Genomic DNA, 19,969 nt, shown 5'->3' with positions numbered 1-19,969 from the left:
AAATGACTACACTTTACAAATGCGGTCTACAAACAGAAAACATTATTCTACATTGTATTATCCTCACAATAGCTGCTGGATTGGCCTGCAATTAAGTTAACATTAAGTGACAGGATGTTAATTAATAGAAGTTTAAGCAGAAAACAATATTGCAATACATGAACGAAAGTCATCAAGTTATTTATCAGATTACACCTCACTGAACTGTAAACGATTTAACCACCTTCAGCAAAACCTCTCCAATACCCAAAGCTGTAATTTTACAGTTAATTTTACATTTAAGTATGGCATCAGTTGTACATGATGTATATCATATTAAGCGGTCTGCTAATGCGATATTTATAATCTAGACAACAATGTAAATCAGGGTTCCTCAAATCTTACCCTGGAGGGCCAGTGCGCTGCACTTTAGCTCCAGCCCTGATCAACCTCACCTACCTGTGATTTTCTAATGATCCTGAAGACATTGATTAGCTTGCTCCGGTGTGTTGGATTAGGGTTAGAGCTAAACACTGCAGGAAAGTGGGTATCGTGGGAAAGATTTGAGGATCCCTGATGTAAATTCACATCAGTATGTATATGCTTGTAATGAAGTTAAATAAATGGCAAGTCTCTTCTTGCTTACTCTTTTACTGTGACTGATTTATGCTTTTCCTTGGCGTCTGGTCTTAATTGCACAGTCACACGTGTGTGTGTGTGTGAGTCAGATGCTGTCTGATGGATGACTGAATAAGAGAGAGCGAGTCGTCTTTCATTCACTGGAGTCTCGATGGAGGGAGATCTGGCGTGGCAACATGTGGCAGGTGGTGAAAGAGGGATGGGAGTAAAAAAATGGAAAGAAAGAGTATATCAGGCCTCTCTTTCTGTGTCTGCCTGCAGCAACCGATACATCAGTTACACCGCCGTGTTTGAGAAATGCTAGCAAAGGCTGGTTGGGGTTTAGGAAAGAGCAATATGTTTATTCTATTCTATTCTATTCTATTCTATTCTATTCTATTCTATTCTGTTCTGTTCTATAGAATATAATTATTATATTCTAAGCCATCCTCTGTAAAGGAATGTAAAGGAACAGTCATGCCATCTTAGCTTGCTTCCACAACTCTTTGAGCTCTTTTATTTTTACTTGTATTTCACTAAACTCGACCAGGTGCGCTACAGAGCAAGTTTACCATGTCCAAAAAGTCATGCATATGGAGCTGGATATATGAAATTGGATATTAAAATGCATAGTCTACAAACCATACGCTATGGTAATGATAGCACAATAATAAGTCTGTAGTAATTGATTATGCCTCCGTAATCATAATTAGTGTGAAAAGTAATAAACGTTGTTGGTATTTTAATGCCAAATTTCAGCTGGAAACTTCAGTGAATTGTATGTATTTTTAGTTTTGCAAAAATATAGATGGAGAAGCCTATGTCAGGTAAAACTTTCAAAACTGTATTATTTGAGCTGTATAGATCTTCTCTTCTCTTCTCTTCTCTTCATTTTTATGGTTCATTTTTATGCTTCTTTTAAAATTAGTAAGTGCTTAGGAGCTTAGCTTCGTTTAACTGAAATAATACTTTTAAAAGAAAAGTAATTTAATCAAACAAAGCAATATATTTTTCATAGTTACATTTGCTTTTTAAATTTGTATATAGTATGCATTCGCTACACTGAATTCAGGTTCTGTCCATAAAGGCTAAAGCTGGGATTCAATCAGTGAATTCAGGAATAAAGTGTGAGATGAGTGTGGCTGGAGGGCTACAATTTTCACCTTTGTGGCCCTGGAGTTCTGCCCCAGACAGATGAGTCCACTCTTGTGGACACAGGGTATGACCCAGCATGCAGCCAAAGCCACATGTTTATGTGAATGTAATCCAGATCCTGCTATGGGATGATCCCGGTGAACCTCTGCCAACATCACCATGCCTGGCAGTATGCTCTGTCATGCTTTCTAGTAACTGAAACCTCAGCCAGGCTAGCTGAGTTTGAGTGAGTACGAGTATGTTTATGTGTGGGTTTTAACAGTAACGTGCGGTGAAATCTTGTCATGGGTAGGCTGTGACCTATCAATGTGTGGAATATATGTTCATATATTCATTCAGTTAATTTAGCTACCCAAGTTCATATCAGGCATCATCAGATCGCTGCCTGCATTCAGCAAAGTCAGTCATGTGAGGCTAATATAATATAATAAGCAAATTAATGGACACATCTATCTTATGACTTATACAACAAACAAATGTTTTGTGCGGGAGAGAGAAGGAGGCGGTGCGGCAGCCTAGTCACTCCATCAAAATGCGCAAACGCGCACAGACAGCCACGGCGCACACACACACACACACACACACACACACTTTTGGTCTGGTGACGGGGCACCAGGCTACAGTCAGAAAACATTGCGTCAGCAGTACAGCTTTAAAGTACAAAAACAGCTTATTCGCTCCTACAAACTGCTAGGCGCACACACCGACACGCAATGAGCGTCTGGCGACGGCACACCAGGATTAAAAAAGAGAACTACAAAACAGCATTTAACCCTTAGACATAAAGTACAAATGTGGCTGAGGTGACGTGACGGCGCGCAGGGTATGGAAGATAACATTTTGGTGTCAGCGCACAGCAGGGGTGCTAGATGCTAGTATTCGGGAAGCGCGCGGATTGAGTGAGAGCGAGTAGATCACGTGACATGAAGCAAGCTCGGTCTCTGCCTCAATGTTGATAATTCAAGACAGCATGAGAACTGACTGCGCATGCGCAAATCTACATAAACTACGTTCTATGGACCAAAGAGGCACCGCTCACCTCTGCCTCAATGGCCATGGCTTTTGAATGTCCTGCATGAAACAACGGTTTTTAGGAGCAAACAATGGCAAAATGAGTATATTATGTGTATTCCTGAACATTTTTGTTACAAAAAAATAATATTTGGAATAAATTTAATGCAATTAATAATGTGGTGAATTAATAAAGCTCTTGGAATTAATAAATGTAATGTCAACATTTCCTTTGAGGCACTGCCTACCCTGCCTACCCTGACCGCACGTCCCTGGGTTTTAATCAGTTTTATGCATAGCTCATTTTGCCATACAAAGGTCAATACCACGCTAATACATTCATACTTTCCTGGAGCATGTTATGTGATTTATTATTGTGGTTCTAATTTATTAGATTATTATTATATATTTTTTTTATCAGATGTTTAACTCTACCATATCTTTATATATGTGTCCTAAGCAAAAAAAAAAAAAAAACACATTTACTGTGAATCTATTCTAATTGAGCTTTCATTTTAGGAAACATACATGCTAATGTATGTGCATTTAAAGTGCTTATGTACATAATATGGCTAATTTCCGAAAAACATGTTAGCAAGGAACATTTGCAGTCTGTGAACCTTAGCGGCATGGTAAGTTAGCATTTAGCGCCTCTTTAATCTGATGACACTGCAACTCCCCAGAAAATGAGCATGTGATATACAGAATTTAAAAGAGCCACAGGCTGAATGACCTGTGATGATTGCTACAGATACTGCCAGTCAAGTACAGTCACCATCGGGAGTAAATAACTGATAATGCTGCTGTCAGCAGGCTCTTTATCCTGCCCAATTACAAATGAGTCAGGAAAAGAAAGGATAATATAAGGGAGACTGGGGACAAAATGTCACACGTGTATCTGTATCTCAGTAACTAATATTTGGAGTCCAGTTACACGATTTCTAGCAGTGACACTGTATGCTAGTTTGGGGTGAGTAGAAAATTATTGCTTTTTTTTTATTTAGCAAGGATGCAATAAAGGGGTCATATGATCCGATTTCTATTTTACCTTTCTCTTTGGAGTGTTACAATCTCTTGGTGCATTAAGAAGATCTGTAAAGTCTCATATCCAAAGAGATATGGCCCAAATGGCTCCTCCTAACACGCCTCACATTTCTACGTCACAATGCGGGAATATTTGCATAACACCGCCCACATGTTAATGCAAAGAAAGGAGGAGTTAACTTTTTTTTTTCGCCATTTCTGCCGGCATGTTGTGGAGTTGCTGTGTGTTTCGTTGAGAAAGCGAAACTACTTTGTTTGGTCTTCCAAATGAGGACACAACTAGAAATCAGTGGTTTAGTTGTGTTTATAACACTGGTCCAGAACAGTTCAACCCAAATTTTTAGATGTGTGCAGCGCATTTTACGGAGGATGAGGACTGTTTCCTGAATCTGCAGACTAGCCTACAATGTGTCTGTGACACACAGGTTTTTTTTCAAATGTGGGGGAGTTCCAACTTTGCAAGGACAGTCTGTTATGTTTGTAGACATAATTGTATGTTTATGTGGCACGATATGCAATGCAACATGTAAAAAGACAGTATAAGTCATTAGAATCAGTTATGGTGTCCCCACTGGATGCAGCAAATACCTCGTTTGTAATGGGTTTTATTGGTTTTGTCTCATCTAGTGATGTCTAGATTGCGAATGAATCATTACATTTTACCAGATCTACTTACTGAACTGGCCGAACCAGTTCACCAAATCGATTGAATCGTTTAAAACAGTTCACATCTCTCTACCCCAAAATTACAATTTTGGCATTTATTACTTGTTTATCTTTATTTTTGTTTTCTTTGCGTACAAATATTATTGTCATCGCTTTATAACGTTACGGTTGAACCACTGATGGCAGATGAAGTATTCTGACGATGCTTTTCATAATTTTCTGTACTTTGACAGTGCAACTTAATTGGCAGTCTATGGGACAGTCTAAAGCCTCACCGTTTTCATTCAAAATATCTTAAATTGTGTTCCGAAGATGAACAAAGCTTTTACGGGTTTGGAGCAACATGGGGGTAAGTGATTAATGATAAAATTTTCATTTTGGGGTGGAGTATCCCTTTAAGTTATTATTTTTATAAATGTGCCTGACACTCACTGTGACGTGAAATAAACCAATATCCTGAGTTATTCAGTTACTCCTAACAGTAAATTGACTGAACTGCTAAAAGTGATGGGATGTGCATGAGCAGAGCAGCTGGACAGAGTCTCGTCCTGCTGGGAGATGGCATCACAGTATGTTAAAGTGGTTGATGACTGTTTTTTTTTTTTCTAGGCTTGATTGTGTTTATGGGGTGCAGTCTAACATTTGTTCATGCCTCGTTTTTTTAAAAAAAAAAACATTATTTTTCACATAAATTACCTTTATTCCACACAGATCTGTCCCAGAAATATGTCTCAGTGTGTTGTGATTCACTGAACCGCCTCTAGAGTGAAACTTGAAAAATTTAATTGAACTCTGGTTGTATTGTAAACAATGACGTCCTCTATATTGCTTATCGGTTTGAGCCCGATTGAGACGCAGAGAATATTAATGAAGAGGATCGCACAGAACCTGTGCAAGCACAGCTCTAAAATGTATGTTTGTTTGTCGTTGTCTCATACTTTTAGATACGCTGTTGTCTGTAAATGCTACTGCTTCTGTTAGCTTTTAATATACGGTTTTATTTTGATTAAAGCTTTAATACAGCACTTCAGCCGTATGCACATCCATGTGTAACGCTTCTCATTGCTATGTGAAAATAAGTGTATAAAATGGAAAAGTTTGTTGGAGCTGATTTAACGATCTGAATGATATAGGGAAAGAGAGAGAGAGAGAGAGAGATGCAGAGCAGGGTGATGAGAGGAACAGGATTGAGAACCGCTTCTTTAGAACATTGGTTTTGCAACTTGTGAATCCATTAAAAAAAATCTCAGTTTGCATTGAACTTTAAGCCCTGCATATTTGCAGATATTGTTTATGCTCAAACGGCAACATTACACATTAACGTAAAAAAGTGAAATTGCAATCAACCCCTCCTTTAAGGGGCGTGACATTTCTGTCACACGCTTGAGACATTCAGCCAATCACAACGCACTGGATAGTTGGCCAATCAGAGCACACCTTGCTTTTTCAGAACGATGAGCTTTGTAAAAATGTACACGTTTCAGAAAGGCAGTGCATAGATGAGAAACAATAATGTAGATTATATAGAAAATAATGTTTATTTAATCTTAAACCGCATAATCAGTGCATTACACCAAATAATGTTGTTTTTAGCAATGTCATATGACCCCTTTAAATTGATCAAAAGTGACAGTAAAGACAGTTACTCTTCATTTCTACATCAGACATTCCACTAACTGTAAGTACTGTAACTTCTAACTCTCATTAGAGCATTTGTAGCCTGTTAGATTAGGGTTATTAGAATACTTGCAAAGTTACTTAGTCAGTAGAAAGTCTGTTGAGCAAACATCAAAATAAAGTGTCTGCTAATATTAAGCAGATAGTCTACTAATACTCTAACGACAATACACCATGTTTCAACAAAAAAATATTAAGCAAGCAAAATTAACACTGATGTTAATAAGACTTTTTTTGAGCAGCAAATCAGCATATTAGAATGATTTCTGAAGGCTCTTCAGCTTTGCATCATGACATGAATTACATTTTAAAATATATTCAAATAGGAAAGTTTTTTTAAATTTTAATATTTCACAATATTGCTGTTTTTACTGTAGTTTTGTTCAAGTAAATGTAGTTGTGGTGAGCATAAGAAAACACTTATTTTTTTGAATTTCATTAATAGTTTGTTTCATATTGGTTTCACTTCTTTGGTGAAAATCCTATAATAGTCAGTGGGCTGGCATAAATTACCAGATATAGTGTGACAACATGCCTTGCTTTTTCTACATGTTCAATGAACTTAAAATTTGAATAATATTTTGCTGCAAAGATTTTACTATTAATTAAGTATAAAGTGACAGCTCGCCCAACTACTGCAACATCCTCATTCTTGGTTGTTCTTTTCTTCTCAAACACAGGTAATGACATTTTCCTAATTAATTTCAGGTAACTACAGATCTTAAACTAGAGTCTTCTCAAAGTGTAACGTTCACTGTTATTACATATCTGGCATTCTCAGCGTGGGTCTCTTTTCTTAATGTGGCAGTGATGCGACAGTTAACGTGTTTCAGAATGCAGTGCAGGCGGTCAGTGATAACCTCACCTACCTCTGAAGATAACACTGCAATCTGGAATGAAATCTACTGATGGCCTGCTCTAACTGTCAATCAGCAATCTCTCTTCCTCGCTTTCTTTTCGTTACTGGATGAAAGGTTACATGAAAGACATTGCAGCAGTGTGTCATGGGTATCAACTAAAATCTGGTCAACATTTGCTTTTAATAATCCTTTTATCTGGCTTGGGATTTTTTTTTTTTTTTTTGCCTCTCAAATGGATGTTCACCTCTCGATGGGACACTTTTAACAGGTCCACACTTAACCATTTCCCCATTACCCATGGTTTTCCCTGACCAGCATGCTGTGCGTTTTGGCTCCTGTAGAAACATGCGAGGACTTTTTGAACAATGTTCCCTGCTGGGTTTGGGAACAAAGTAAAGATTTGTCTCCTAGAACCCCCTGATGGAGTAGGTACCACAACATGCCTTAAACTTCTGAGACCCTCAGGCGCACATGCTGTTATTTTTTACCACATGGAATATTTTGTATGAATCTTTACACAGTCTTCACTTAAAAACTCTTGTATTTGCATTTATTTAATTGAAATTTCTTTAGAGAGAAGTATTATTTTTCAGTTTTTTTTATCAAAAATAGGGTGGAATGAGCATTATGGAGTGCTATAAACACACATAATGTCTATTTCATTCATACTGGGAGCCAGAGATGGCCCTCACGCAGAAATATGGATCATAGATGTAATAGAACTGAAGACTTTCCAGGAAGTCCCTAATGTGGACAAAGGCATCCAGCTATTGATGAATCTGAGAAAAAATAATAATAATAATGAATTAGAAATTCTTTGATTGATCAAACATGAAGTTTATAATGAAGTTGTGATAATATATGGTTTATCTAGGTATTTTTATAAAAATAAAATATTTTTGGAGTGCTATTCGACATTGCATGTGTTACAGCATAGAATGCTATTAAATAATATATTGTCCGCCTCATTCTATGAAAAGAAGCCACATCAGATCACAACTGAAGTTATGAAATGAGTTTGGAGTAAAAATTTAGCATTTAAAATGTATTAAATATTTCAGTAATGATATGTATCGAAAAATGTTAATTTGATTTGTTTTTTGTACAAATCAAATCATACAAATTCATTTGAAATTGCCACTTCATAAAATCGTTACATTAATAGCCCATGCAGCATCATATGGAACATGTTAATGGAAGCTATATGAAACACTTTTATGATTCCTTTAATGCCGTTCTCTCTCTCTCTCTCTCTCTCTCTCTCTCTCTCTTGGGAGCTTGACGGCTGTCGTCACATTAAACTGTTGTATGGACTAGACATGCAGATTACTATAAACTTCTCATTTTGTGTTCTACAGACAAAACAGTATTTGGGTTCTGCGAATTCAAATTTTTGGGTAAACTATTCCTTTATTCGTTACAAATTTACTGGCATCTGTAATTCTCCAATCGTCTGTCACCCAATGCTTGGGAATAAAGAACACCGTACGATGGATTACAACAGGCCTCTTCACAAAATTGAAAAGCTAAATATGAAAATGTAGAATAGAATCTAATGAAACCATTTTTAAAAAACGTGTACTTTCAGTGGTGCTGTCATATTTCAATTTAAAACCCAATTCAAAGCAATATTAGGTTCCAATGAGGCATACTAGAGAACAGGACCTGAGGTTACATTCAAATTCCAAACACCGACCATGATGGAAAATTTGAACAAGCAGCCATTATTTACTAAATAATAAAATGACGCTCACCATTATGAACCTCTTTTCCTATTATTTTTATGCCACTGTGGTAATGTACTATAAGGGTTGCACTTTAGCATTAACATAGTTAAAATGGACGCCTGAGGCATTGTGAGTGAGCTGTAATAGATCATATCATTATATCGGAGATGCAACGACACAGATCATTGGCTACTGAGGATGAAGTCAAGTGATTGGGAAAAATATTTCATGTATTGCTACAGTTAGTTGCTAGCAATGAAGTCTTGTTTCCTCAAATGTGTGTTGTTTATGTTCCCCAGAAAATTAAAAAGTATAGTTCCTTTCTTGTATTTGTCATTGTAGCAGAAAAAATAAAAATCTCCTAATAATCTCTTATTAAAAAGCCAGAGAGTTTCTCTTACCAGTGGGTGAGTTTATGAAGGTGTGAAAACCCTGGCCATGGACTGAAAGAATAAAAGCGTTTGACTGACAGCTGGATTACATGGTATTGATTGAATCTAGCGCCAACTCCATGTCTCTGCCTCTCTGTTTTAGCTGAGCTTTGTTTGTTTGGTTTTGTTTGCCAATTCTCTTTGGTTATTACATCGCATGGAGCCCAAGTTATTGCCTGGTATGAGCGAGATTGACAATCAACCATCATAGCTAATCCCACCTGTAGAAGCCAGTTCATTGATTTAAACTATTAATTTGACATGATTTTATGGCTAAGACTTATTTCGATTTAAATGCCAACACTTGTACTGCCAAAATGGGTAAATGACTTTATGACATAAAAATACTTAATTACTACATTAAGTGAACAATTTATGGTGTATCCGATAATAATACATGTAATAAAGTAAGAACCTTTTTTGACTAGAAACATTACAGCTGAGAAAGAATGAATAAACTGAGTTTATAAGGACAGGGCATGTAATGTAAATCATATCTTATATTATTTATGTAGTTAATTGACATTTATTTTTATTGCTAAGGCTAATTTCATAGCTTGCATTTTATGTCTACTAAATGAAAAAAAAAAATTCACACATTGCATAAAATTACAAAATTCATGAATTATTACTGACTGACAATATACATTTTCTGTATACAACTGTTATTTATTTAGAATTTTCTTGGGTTCTTCACATCTCTCATTTCATAGTTTAGTCATATGTCTCGATTATGATGTGTTTTCATATATTAAGACTGAAAGTCTGGGACTTGGGTAAAACAGTACAACCTACTGTATAGACCGCACAAAAAAAGTAGCTAAAATAATGAATGTAGACATGTTAAAATATTCCCAAGACTGTTTTATTGTGACCATATAACAAAAAGAAAGTAGAAATTTTTATTTATAAAACCAACTGCTGGGACAAAAAAAAAGTGCCCATAATCAAATAAACATCCAATTTTGGTAATTCCAACATGACATGATTAGCGTTATTTCTTAACGAAGTCAACTGATTTTAAACAACTTTCTTTCAGACATATTTGCATGAACTCTAATTGTGTGGTTTCATAAGCAGAGTTCCTGTTGACTTCAGGTGATGTTATTTTCCCACAGTATGGATGAGTCATTGTCCAAAACCTCTGTAACTTCAAGTTAAATGTGGAGTGAGGGAGGGAGAGTTTGGCTGCGGGTCGGAGAGCAGCTGCTATTAGCCATTAATTCTAAAACAAATTATGCAATTAGCTCCCCCATTAGAATGTAGGCCATGCAAGAGGTTGACGCAACCTTCACTTGATCTACTCCTCAGTCGAGACTATAAGGGGGAAAAAAAATGAAAAAAGGCCCATTATATGTGAGAATGTTAGCCTCAGGACAGCAGATCTCAGGAACTCCATTCCGACTGTCTTTTATTTATAGGATTTTCCGTAATGAAATTTCTGTGGTATTCGTGTCTTAAACAAAGAAGCAGATTGTCTGCTCGTCTGAGATAATATTGTCAAGGGAACCCGGCTGTGAATTTCTTCACTTAGCCCCTGAAAGGAGAGGTGGGGATTTCTAGGTGTTCTCAATAAACTGTGTATTAATTACAAAATATAAACCGTTACCTCAGTGGAAACTCTTTGTCTTCAATTGTCATCCTGTTATTTGTTCTTGCGCTTCAGTTTCTGAGCAGTGAAGGCTGTGAGTGTTTTACTACTGTTTTTCTTTCCTTTCCTGGAGTTCAAGCGTCTGTTTGCGTATCCTCATGTAAAACACAGACAAAAAAGTAATGTCGTAATTATAGTTCGGTTTCAAACCCTAGAGAGCTGCATTGCAGAAATATAAGTGGGTGGATTTTGAAGTGTGAGAACAGGGGATGGACTTTTTTCTCTTTTCTTTTCTTATTGGAGGAAGCATTATTTTGGATAATGGTTTGCCAGAAGCGCTAGTTTACATCTAAAATGCCTTAATCATGGATTTTTTTATTACAAATGTATGGCTTTTCACTTCACAATATGTTAAGTGATGGACTGGAGTGATGTGGATTACTTGTGGATTATTGTGATGTTTTTTATTAGCTGTTTGGACTCTCATTCGGAAGGCACCCATTCACTGCAGAGGATCCACTGGGTAAATTTGAGCAAATCTGCTGCAAATTTTCAATTTTGAGTGATCTATTCCTTTAAATTAACCTCAATCTTAGCTGTCAAATAAAAATGTACAGGTAGCTCAATTAAAGTCATGAGATGGCCAAATGCAGTGGGTCTCAGAATGGCACCTGGGTTTAAAAGCAACACTAAAATCTGATGGTTCATAGGGATGTTATTCTACTTGGCAATATAGTGCTGATATGGGTTAGTTTAGGCATTTTTAATGTTTTAAAAATAACTGTTTGTATGAAAAAACAGAAGTTGCTTACCCTTAATAAACCACAAGTCTTCATATTTTGGCCCTTTGCTTACAGCCTAGAGCTTGATTATCCAAAGCTCTAAGACACTGAGCGTATGAATAGTGCAAGTAATGGTACAGAGATCTCATCGTATTGTTTTGGATGATAAAGTGCCGGCTGATAAATGAGACCTAGTAACTGGATTATGATGAAAAGGTTTTCAGATTGCAGAATGAATGGCCATTTGAAATTGCATTAATGCTCCTGACGAAAGCCGAAGGTAATTGTGAAAGCCGTGTCTGTTCACACTTTTGTTCTAGCCCCCGAGTCAAAGGGTACGCTTTAAAAGGAGACTTCCCTTGCTTATTGCTAATGTAATTATCTATGTGACCACTGCATACATGAATTATGAAAAAGTGGCGGAATACTGTAAAAGCAGTTTTTGTGGCCTTTTGGAGAAGAAAGAGTCCTTTAGCTCTGGTGACTTCTTTGTACCTCATTATTGTGGCATAAAGGCTTTCATTTGGACCTTATTCTTCTTGTGATGGCCTTTTTTGGCCTTTACAATTTTAGATTTTTTATTAGGTCTGCAATGAAATGACTTGCATGTCTAAATCACTTTTAAATAGTGCCAGAGAAAATGTATTGTTGGGATATTTTTAATAATTTAAAACCTTTTCCTCAAGGACCAGTCACATTTAGGCCCTGATTTACAAAAGGTTTATGTGTATAAAAAAAATGTGTGAGCTGATCTGCTGAATCCTTTCATCTTGGAGATGAGCAAATAGCACATCTGCTTGTTTGTTTGCTACCAAACATGCAAGATAAATGTAGCAATACTAAATGTCATTTCAGAAACCAATGGTGAAATATACAAAAACATATTAACATATTTACATTCTGTGATCTGTAAATAATATCAACTTTTGATCTACTATCATATTTATCGATCTATATATCTATCTATATTTCATACAGTCATATCGGAAATTGTGAGTATTTAGCAAATACTCATTTCGTTTAACATTTGGCACACAAGTGGTTGTGTCAGGTTGTACGTAGTGCTACATATACAGTCGTGGCCAAAAGTTTTGAGAATTACATAAATATTGGAAATTGGAAAAGTTGCTGCTTAAGTTTTTATAATAGCAATTTGCATATACTCCAGAATGTTATGAAGAGTGATCAGATGAATTGCATAGTCCTTCTTTGCCATGAAAATTAACTTAATCCCAAAAAAAACAATGCATTTTCCAGCACGATGGAGCACCGTGCCATAAGGCAAAAGTGATAACTAAGTGGCTCGGGGACCAGAATGTTGAAATTTTGGGTCCATGGCCTGGAAACTCCCCAGATCTTAATCCCATTGAGAACTTGTGGTCAATCCTCAAGAGACGGGTGGACAAACAAAAACTCACTAATTCTGACAAACTCCAAGAAGTGATTATGAAAGAATGGATTGCTATCAGTCAGGATTTGGCCCAGAAGTTGATTGAGAGCATGACCAGTCGAATTGCAGAGGTCCTGAAAAAGAAGGGCCAACACTGCAAATACTGACTCTTTGAATAAATGTCATGTAATTGTCGATAAAAGCCTTTGAAACATATGAAGTGCTTGTAATCATATATCAGTATATCACAGAAACAACTGAAACCAAGATCTAAAAGCAGTTTAGCAGCAAACTTTTTGAAAACTAATATTTATGTAATTCTCAAAACTTTTGGCCATGACTGTACATAACATCATTTGTAGCAAATGCACCCTTGAAGTGCACATGCAATTTCAGAGATTACACAAGCAAATTAATAGCCTTTATTTGGGAAATTATTAAATCAGGTGCATTGCGGTATTTGTAGTGTCTCTCACATTACTGATGGACATTACTTGGGGCTTTGTGAAACATTCCCTTCAGCTGAAATGGGTTTAGCAGAAGGGGTGTTGTTTCGATTTTAATATTGGCATTATTTACTTGATTTTTGATTACCTATTTGGTGAATCGGCGCAGATGTTGATCCCTCCTCCTCCATCTCCTAAAAGCTGAACAATTGATGTGCTTCCTCAAGCTTGTTTTTTTTCTGCTTTATACAGCTGGAGAGAGAAGAAGCCAGACAGAATGAAGAATGGGGTGGACGGTGGAATATACTTGTTTATCTCAATAGCTTTATTTATATTTAAGTCTATTTGCTCATAAAAGAGATATTTAAAATTTACCTAGATTAATGAAACTTAGGAACAAATTTTAGCACAGTTATATGATAAAGTTACAGACTACCAGTATAAATATGTGCATTATTTTATTAATTATTTTCAGTCCTTCATTTTAAATAATAAGCTTATATATTTCAGAGAACCCACATTTTATTTTTTTTTTATTTTTTTAATACCATATATGTTGCTTTTTGACTGTGGCACTGTTCCAAAACCTAGTTTGCTGCCTACCAAGACACCATTTAAAGGTATTGTAGGTGTTTTCCATGCTATAACAAACTAATTATGCTGCCCTCGAAGACAGGATAACTCTGTGATCACATATGCTTCTAGCTCCACAAATAAAATAAAAAATCAGAATACATAAATTCATGCTGCATTCTTGCCGTTGCCACAAAGTGTGCTACAGTGTAGCAGAGTATAAGTACTGTCATCTCCTTCAATCAGTTTTCTCTTTTACATATACATTTTCCATATAACGTGACTCACTCCTTAACTACCATATCATGATACTTTGTTGAAAGAACTAAATAACACAAAGAAGAGAAAATACTGTACAGTCAGAGCAAATACACGGTTCACGATGCGCAAAATATTGGAAAACAGAACAAGTCCTGAATACTGAATTGGGGGTTGGGGTTTATATCTCTGAAGGGAACTGACTGTATTCAGGAAAGTTTAAATCGTTTTTTTTTTTCACCTTACCTCCACATGATGCATATTAATGTAGCATTTAAAAGTGCAGCGCTGCTTTGTTTACAGTGGTAACCGAGGAAGTGCTGTAAATCTGCATTCTCATTCAGCCGTCTGCTGTTTTTGTTTCGTGAAGATATGTTTTCTGTAGCATAATTTCACAAAGCTTAAATCAGACCATTCTGATTTTACTTTAAATATTGAAATCAAATCATCTAATCTGAATCAAAAACTGCTCATGCTACACGTAGCATGTTTATTTGGATCATGATTTAAATGCAGTGGTTCTGCAACTGTTTCATGCATTTTAATTAATATAAATGCCCAGTCAGAGAAAAACTGTGATAAACCATAAAATCATAAAACCATATAATAATACTATAGTGTATGACTCTTAGGCCATCATGTATGAATCTTGAAGTCAGAAGTAAAGAGATAAACATTGGCTATAAATGAACTACCACAGTCACATGACTCCGAACTCTTCCAGTCTTAATTTAAAAACATTTTCTCTGAAAGTTTATGTTAGAATAGTTGGTAACACTTTATTTTGATAGTCCACTTTAGACATTCTACTAGCAGTAAGTAACTTTGCAACTACATGTCAACTAGCAGTTAGTAGAGCATTAGTAGACTGTCTGCTTAATATCTTCTAACACTTTCTTTGTCAACTTATACTAAGCCTAAACCTACCCTAACAGTCTCTGAAAGTTAGTAGACATGTAGTTGCAAATTTCTGAGCTTTAGTTGATATGTAGTTGACATGTAGTTACAAAGTTACTTAGTCAGTAGAATGTCTAAAGTAGACTATCGAAATAAAGTGTAACCGAATAGTTTGCGAGAGTGTGATTATAAAAACAATGAGGCCGTAAAGAGGACTAGTGAGAAGATGAATTTACCTGTTCTAAGTTAGTTAACAACCGCCTTTATCAAGACAAGTAAAAGCTTAAAAACATCATAAAGGGTTATGACTGGTGTATTTTTTCCTGTTATTGAATAAAATGTGAAAATATCTTGAGCTTTTTTTAATCGCAGACCTCAATCTAGTTCTGCAACTAAAAACCCATTCAAAAAAGCCCATTGACTTCTGGAAGTGCTAAAATGCGACTTGTTTCTGGGTTTTGGCCTGCACAAATAGCACCACACTATGTGATTATAACAAGCTACCTGATTTATAACATTTATCTTGATAGCACAGACATTTCCAAGTAACTTTATCATTTCCATGAATACTGAAATTTGTGTCATGATTTCACAAAAACATATCTAAAGGTAAATATTCAAATGCTCAGGGTTATCACATACTAGTTTGTACAGCATAACACGACGTAATACTTTCACCCATATTTGTGTTTTTCAGCTTGTTAGAGTATTTTACTGGTTGCTTAGCCACATGCTTATGTCAGACTTTTTTTGGATTCAACAATGTTTGTCAATTGATTCCATCATGGAGTCGAGCAACTTATGTTTTATTATTCATTCAGTCAGGATGCTGTCTCAGAAGGCTGCTTTCCATGTAGACAGTAACAGCGAGTCAGCTAACTATGTTTTGGACCAGAGTTTCTATAGTTGTAGTTTCTATAGTTGTCAATTATTTCCATTGTAAGCTTCAGGGGAATCCCAGTGGTTGTTGTTTCAGTTTGCTGGATCCCACACGTATGCCATGCATCCCTTTTCTTCTGCTACAAGTGATTGTTCTTCACACTGCTTGAGCTCCATCTGATCCTACCATTAAAACGCTGACCTGAGTGGATGAATAATCACTTGGTGCCAATTATCTATACACTGGCAGTTAATATTCACTCCCCTATCTGCGCTCCTGCATGTTGCTTCAGATAAAAGCCATATTTGTTTAGTGTCTCTGTATATTCACACCTTCGTTACCCTCCTCCTCTTACACACAGCTGCACAAGAGCCGCTCAGCAACCAGAAATTATTGTCTTTCTAACATCTCCTCTAACAAGCGTATGCTTCAAGAACCAGTGACTGGAAGTAAGTGAGAAAGAGAAAAGGCTGTAACATGTTGTTAACAATTACTCAGCGAATTATCTTGAATCTCATTAGACTCAAGCTGCACCTTTTAACCTTGTTAGCTGTGCTAGAATGAACACTGGCCCCAGAATGCATGTTGGGTAATTAAAAGTGGATCAGGTGGCAACTAGGCCAAGATCTCTGAGCTGCACTCGCAATTGAAATACAGGTTGCACAATCTGGCTTGTAATAATGATACGGCCTCTTAAAACAGGATAAAATATGCTATTTTGGGATATTTTAGTCGGATGAGGAACTGCTTCACTGGAGCCGTTGAAACAGGCTTATCTGTGCAAAGGTTAATGAGGAGCAGTGTGGTGTTGGTAAGTAAGACACAACAAAAGCTCTGTCTTCATATCAGCGAGCGCACATGCTGTAGAAGAGCTGCAGGCATCGCCAGGCACACTGGGAAACACTGATATGATTCCTGTCTCTCCAAAAGCATCTTCAATTTGCCTAATTACGTTTCTGCTACTCCAAGTATGCTGGTTTATGATGGAACCATTGTTGCTCCGTGACCGTTCTTGATGATAGCCGTGATATGGAATTCAAGCATTTTCAAGTGTACATTAAATGAGTTACGCAGTTTCCTATCCAGGCGCAATCCTGTTGAGAAAAAAAAAAAAAACTGCATATGCTGGTATAAGGTATGATTCAAAGCATGGCTGCTGGTTTAAGCTTGTCGTATGCTAGTCCTAAAATGGTCCTAAACAACTAGCTCCTGCTCTAGACCAGCTGTGACCAATACTTGACCAGCTTGAACCAGCTCAAACCAGCAGCCATGCTTCAAAACATACCTTACCAGCATATGCTGTTTTTTCAACAGGGAACAAGACTATTTTATGGCAAAAGCGATTTGTTTGTTTATGCTGAAAACAAAAATGTGCAATGAAACGATTACCGCTAGCGTGACGTTGTGTCGGATCAGCTGCATCCCAATTCAGGGGTTGCATACTTCTAAGGCTGCAACGGTCAAACTGAGCATCATTAAAATGGGACGACTAGTTTACAGGAGATCAATTTTGTCACCTCGCATCTGTGACAGCTGCAATTGATGAGCATCAGTAATGTTTGTACTGTACTTTTTCTGAATGTTATTTTGTCAAAAAAAAACTAAACGGTTCACAGCATGTCTAAAAACGTTACTCCGGTACGTTTATGTACATAAAAAGTATAAAGTAAGCAATCTATAAAAATAGCATCTTAGTCAACACTTAAACTGAATCTAAATTGGTGTTTTTTTTTAATCATGACTAGGCTAATGTTAGTGTAATTCTTAAATTTTACTCGTGTGAAATTTAAATTGGTGTTGTTTATTTGTTATTAAAAGCTGCTCCTATGTCTAATCTAATAGTATGTTCAAATCATCCTGGTAAGTTCATATTAAAGTGTTGGGAAGTCATAATTACTGTGTCAGCCCTTACAAATATTAACCTTGATTTTTCTACAAATAAAACCAAAAAAGCAGGGTAACTATAGTTAAACCATGGCATCCACAAATTAACCATGGTTTTGCTACTCTTATTAAAGTTTAACCATGTTATTTGTAGTAAAGCTTTGGTTATACGAATGGTAATCAACACTACAAAAAAAAAAAATTACAAAAAAATAAAGCCCTTGGTTACTACACTTTTGCTACAATAAATTGGAGATTGGAGCTAAACATGATTGGAGCAAGATTGTGATGTATCATTCTTACAAAAAAGCAGCAACGTTTTTAATTCTATTTCTACAAAATGATGAAGAATGTGCATCAACTGTTTTTGCTTTTTATATTTTTATTCAATTTATGAAGATGTTCTAAACATTATATATTCTATATTATATTGTACTTGTACAATACCATATTTCTCACATGCAACTTAACTGGATATATTCTAAACGAAAACTAATTTCATACAACGATCTTACTCTCACTGACACTCCCCAAACTAGGAAACATGGAATATCCAGAATTTGACACTTATAATTACGACATTGTGATGGTGTTTTTGTGTTCAACTTGTAAATGTGATCTTTCCGACATGACTTGAATGCACCATTGTAATGAATTAAACTCTAATATTCATCGGCAAGAAGGAGGCGGGAACCGGCGGACAATCCAACAACATTTTAATAACTACAAAATACACAAAACAGCGCACCAGCCCCTCACGGACGACTGGTGTGCTCAAGTAAAAATCAAAACACAACTAAAAGTCCAGGCCTGGTCCTCTCTCGTCCTTCACTGTCGTCGCTCCAGTTTTATATCCTTCCATCTCCTACGTGGGACTCGAGACCGGCGGTGGGCCGCAGGTGCCACTGATTTGCCCAATCATTGCCGGCCTCACTCCTTGTTCCCACGTCCCTCGGCCCCGCCCCACTCGCCACAACCATTAATTTGTGTTGTTTACTCATGTGTTAGCTTTTAGGCTAACTGTAGTATACGTCTATGTTAGTGTACGTCTACGTCAATGTGTATGTTCCATCTTTTTTTTTTTTTGGTCTGATAAAATGGTTTCTAGTTATTCCTTCACGTAATGTGTAACTGGTGCAGGGACCATGAGATTGTTGGTTATATGTTGCTGTTATGAGTGCAAGAAAGAACTGTGGCTAATACATTTGTGCTATGCATTTATATGGAAAGGAAATCATCTTTTTTTGTCTTGGACTGCGTGCTAGGTTATCAATTTTAGGAGATCATGACTTGGCAATAACAATCCAGCTCAAATTAAACCGTGAAACTAAAAGTGGATCCTGAATTATCTGGGTGAGGGAAGTGGGCTGTGCCATGTCATACATTCAGAAGAACTATGTTGACTTTGGGAAGGGTAAAATTAGAGTCATATGTGTCACAGGCAGGGACAGATTGCTGTAGCCCAAGCTTGTTGTTGGGTGTTTTTCATGCTTGGCAGATGCCTGTGTTGCGGCGGCCAGCAGGCGAGAGCTGAACGCTAATTGAAGCAGAGGAAGTGGTGTGCTCAGGGGCCATGCCTCAGTCCCCAGCACCTCCATTGCTCTGCTCCCCTGGGGGGCGTGAAATTGTTTTATGTGTCCCTGTCATTGCAGAGCTGGAAGCATCACAACTGCTCACACATACAGTACATACTCATTTACACAATTATAAACATGGTATCATGTGCCTACCAAGCACACACAGCTATCTGCCTTTGAGCCTATGCACAGCCCATTATGTGCACAGAGGGTGGGTAATATTGTCCTTTTTGTCACCTTTAATTGAGCCGTGTGAACTAGGACAATTCTGTATGTGGGCAGAATCAGGGTTAGAGAAATTAACAATTAGCCCCTTTCGATCAACTGATATTGCTTTTTGTGACCTTGGACCACATAACCAGTCTTAAGTGTCAATTTGAGATATACACCATCTGAAAGATGAATAAATAAGCTTTCCATTGATGTATGGTTTATTAGGATCGGACAATATTTGGCTGAGATACAACTATTTGAAAATCTGGAATCTGAGGGCGCAAAAAAATCCAAATACTGAGAAAATTGC

General features: G+C 36.8%; 1 protein-coding gene across 1 annotated transcript in view; it reads left to right on the top strand.

Moving 5' to 3' along the window:
• The window catches only part of LOC132124131 (double-stranded RNA-specific editase B2-like), a 200,482-nt gene that overhangs the window by 88,776 nt on the left and 91,737 nt on the right, over positions 1-19,969 (top strand). The gene's annotated exons all lie outside the window — the stretch shown is intronic.

The sequence above is a fragment of the Carassius carassius genome, chromosome 42, assembly GCF_963082965.1.
Source record: "Carassius carassius chromosome 42, fCarCar2.1, whole genome shotgun sequence".
Lineage (NCBI taxonomy): Eukaryota > Metazoa > Chordata > Actinopteri > Cypriniformes > Cyprinidae > Carassius > Carassius carassius.
The sequence above is the reverse complement of the archived record's forward strand: the minus strand, read 5'-3'. Positions and strand labels throughout refer to the sequence as shown.